This window comes from Somniosus microcephalus, unplaced genomic scaffold (assembly GCF_052327205.1).
Source record: "Somniosus microcephalus isolate GS21.2 unplaced genomic scaffold, FLI_Smic_1.0 unresolved_chr2, whole genome shotgun sequence".
Classification (NCBI taxonomy): Eukaryota; Metazoa; Chordata; class Chondrichthyes; order Squaliformes; family Somniosidae; genus Somniosus; species Somniosus microcephalus.
In genome coordinates this window covers 70,039,081-70,041,938 of record NW_028225180.1, presented here as the reverse complement: position 1 = coordinate 70,041,938, position 2,858 = coordinate 70,039,081, and the positions used below count along the sequence as shown (strand labels likewise).

General features: G+C 46.6%; 1 pseudogene; it reads left to right on the top strand.

Moving 5' to 3' along the window:
- Positions 1-1,693: 1,693 nt before the first annotated feature.
- On the top strand, positions 1,694-2,641 carry LOC147092795 (leucine-rich repeat flightless-interacting protein 2 pseudogene; annotated as a pseudogene).
- The last annotated feature ends 217 nt before the right edge of the window (positions 2,642-2,858 follow it).

Here is a 2,858-nt window from a genome sequence, read left to right as displayed (position 1 = left end):
CTGTAGGAGTAACACTGGGCAGGAGGGGCATGGTCACATTTAGTGTATGTGTATGGGTAGCACAGGGACAGGAGGGGCATGGTCACATCTAGTGGCACTGCAGGGGTAACACTGAGACAGGAGGGGTACGGTCATATCTAGTGTAAGTTTCGGGGTAGCGCTGGGACAGGAGGGGCACCGTCACATCTATGTTCTTTGTAGCAGTAGCACTGGGAGTGGGGAAAACAGAACAAAAAACACACCCTCACCTCCCACTTGCCCGAACTCTCCCTCTTACCAAACTCTAGCAGCGCTCAATGCACAGCACTCCGTGCACAAGCACTAGTCCCGCCCCTTTTATACCAGGATTCTACTTCCGGGTTAAACTCCCCAAAAGTTTAATATACACTTAAAAATTAAACACACGTCAAATAATTAACTTTTTAACACACTAAAATTCACAAAATACACTTAAATGACTTTTCTCCCTCTTACCAAACTCTAGCAGCCCTCAATGCACAGCACTCCGTGCACAAGCACTAGTCCCGCCCCTTTTATACCCGGATTCTACTTCCGGGTTAAACTCCCCAACAGTTTAATATACACTTAAAAATTAAACACACTTCAAATAATTAACTTTTAAACACACTAAAATTCACAAAATACACTTAAATGACTTTTCTCCCTCTTACCAAACTCTAGCAGCACTCAATGCACAGCCAGTCCAACACCGGCATCTCCACACCACACCTATATTTAAACAAGATATGTCCATGTCCCGCCTGTCCAATTGTTACCCCTACACTGACATGAGATTTCACCGTACCCCTCCTGTCCCAGCGCTACCCCTACACTTACAACAAGGTGTGACCATGCCCCTCCTGTCCCAGTGTTACCCCTACACTTACAATAGTTGTGCCCATCCCCCTCCTGCCTCAGTGCTACCTCTACACATTGTGAGCTATGGGGGTGGTTTGTGGTGGATGGACGGTATGTGGCCACCAGATGGAGACAAAGTCCGCCTCTCACTCCAATTTAGGTGAAGGCCACACCCACCTCCAACACACCTGAGGCAAATCTACCCATTAGCTCAGGAGTTCAAAAGGCAAAATAGAGCACCCCTTCAGGGCCAGTGCCGGAGAAGAGGGCCAGTGCCTGAGAAGAGGGCCAGTGCCGGAGAAGAGGGCCAGTGCCTGAGAAGAGGGCCAGGTCCTGAGGAGAGGCCCAGGACAGGGTCAGTACCTGGGGAGAAAGTCAGGACAAGGCCAAGGCTGCTACTGGGGCCCAGCTTGCAGCTGTTACAGAGAGGTCTGCTATGGAACCCGGGTGGAAAATATTGTTTAGTTCTGAGGGCCTGAGGAGAGGCCCAGGACAGGGCCAGTACCTGAGGAGTAAGATCCAGTGGTAAAGTAACCCTGGCTTATTGTTTTTGGAGAAAACTGATTTATTGGATGTTGATAGATGTGAACATTTTCCCCCGTTTTCTAAAAATAAAACACAGCTAACTGCTGTATTTCATGTACCAATCTTGTGACTGTGCTTGTGTCCTCCACCCCCGCTCAGCTCGCATCAACACACCCCTCGGTCTGGGTGGTGGTTGATTGCATATGGTGGAAAATGCTGGCTTTAGCCCTCTGGTGGCTGGGAGGACAAAACACACATTGTTGGAAACCCTTTGGTGGAGCAATGGAGGCCCATTTATAAAAAAAAAGCTATGCTCTCCAATGCACAACTAGACAATGAAAAATCAAACTTCGTCTACCAAGTGGATACACTAAAACATGTTATTGAGGAATTGGAGGAGCAAATGGAAGAGCTATATAGAGAAAATGAGGAAAAAATCTAAGGAACTGGAATGACAAAAACATACGTGTAGTGTGTCACAACATAAAGTAGAAGAACTAAAAGAGGGTATTCGGCAAAGGGACGAGCTTATAGAGAAACACGGTTTGGTGATAATCCCAGAAGGCACACCTAATGGTGATGCAAACCATGAACCAGTTGTTGGTGCAATTACAGTTGTGTCTCAAGAGGCCGCTCAAGTGCTTGAATGTGCAGGAGATGGACCACTAGATGTGCGGCTAAAGAAACTGGCCGATGAAAAGGTAGAATTACTTGCACATATCAGAAAGATGAAATTGCAGTTGGAAGAGGAATGACAGAACAATTTTAAGGTTGAGAATGTGCTCACACATTCTGATCGACTAGAAAAAAAAAGAGTTGGATGAGAAGGCTGAATCGTTTTCTCGGCCTGCTTCTTGAAATGCAGTTGCAGGGTTGTCGGCAGTGGCACTGGCCTCACTTGGGGGATCATCTGCTCGACGAGGGAGTGGGGATACGAGTAGCATTCTGGATCCAGATGTTTCACTCAGTGAATTGCGGGATTCCTTATCAGAAGGAGAAGAGAAATACAAAAATGGCATAGATCTACAAATTCTTGAAATGCAGAGAGATGCGGATAGGCAGTTGAGTGAGTACAAGTTTAAAGTGTAAGGCAGAACAGAATATTGCCACTGTTGAACAAAATTTTGCCAGACTCGAAAGGCATGTGCTTCGTTATAAAACGGCAACAGAAAACTCTGAAAAATTAGAGGATGAACTAAAAGCAGAAAAGGGGAGGCCCTTTGGTCTGCCTGCCCCCCTTCCTGGAGGTAGGAACTGAGGGGTGGGGGGATATGTAAGTTGCGCAAAATTGAACATTGTCCTATAAGTGTCTATTGGCAGAAAAGGCATAACTTTTAAAGATTGTTTTGAAAGAAGCCCAGAAAAAGGGACACAAAATTGGGCGCCAGACCCCGTGACCAGCTTTTGGGACACCTTAAAATGGTTCCTGCAGTCCTCAGACAGCTTTTGTGGATTCAGCCCACAGTAGGTTCTGG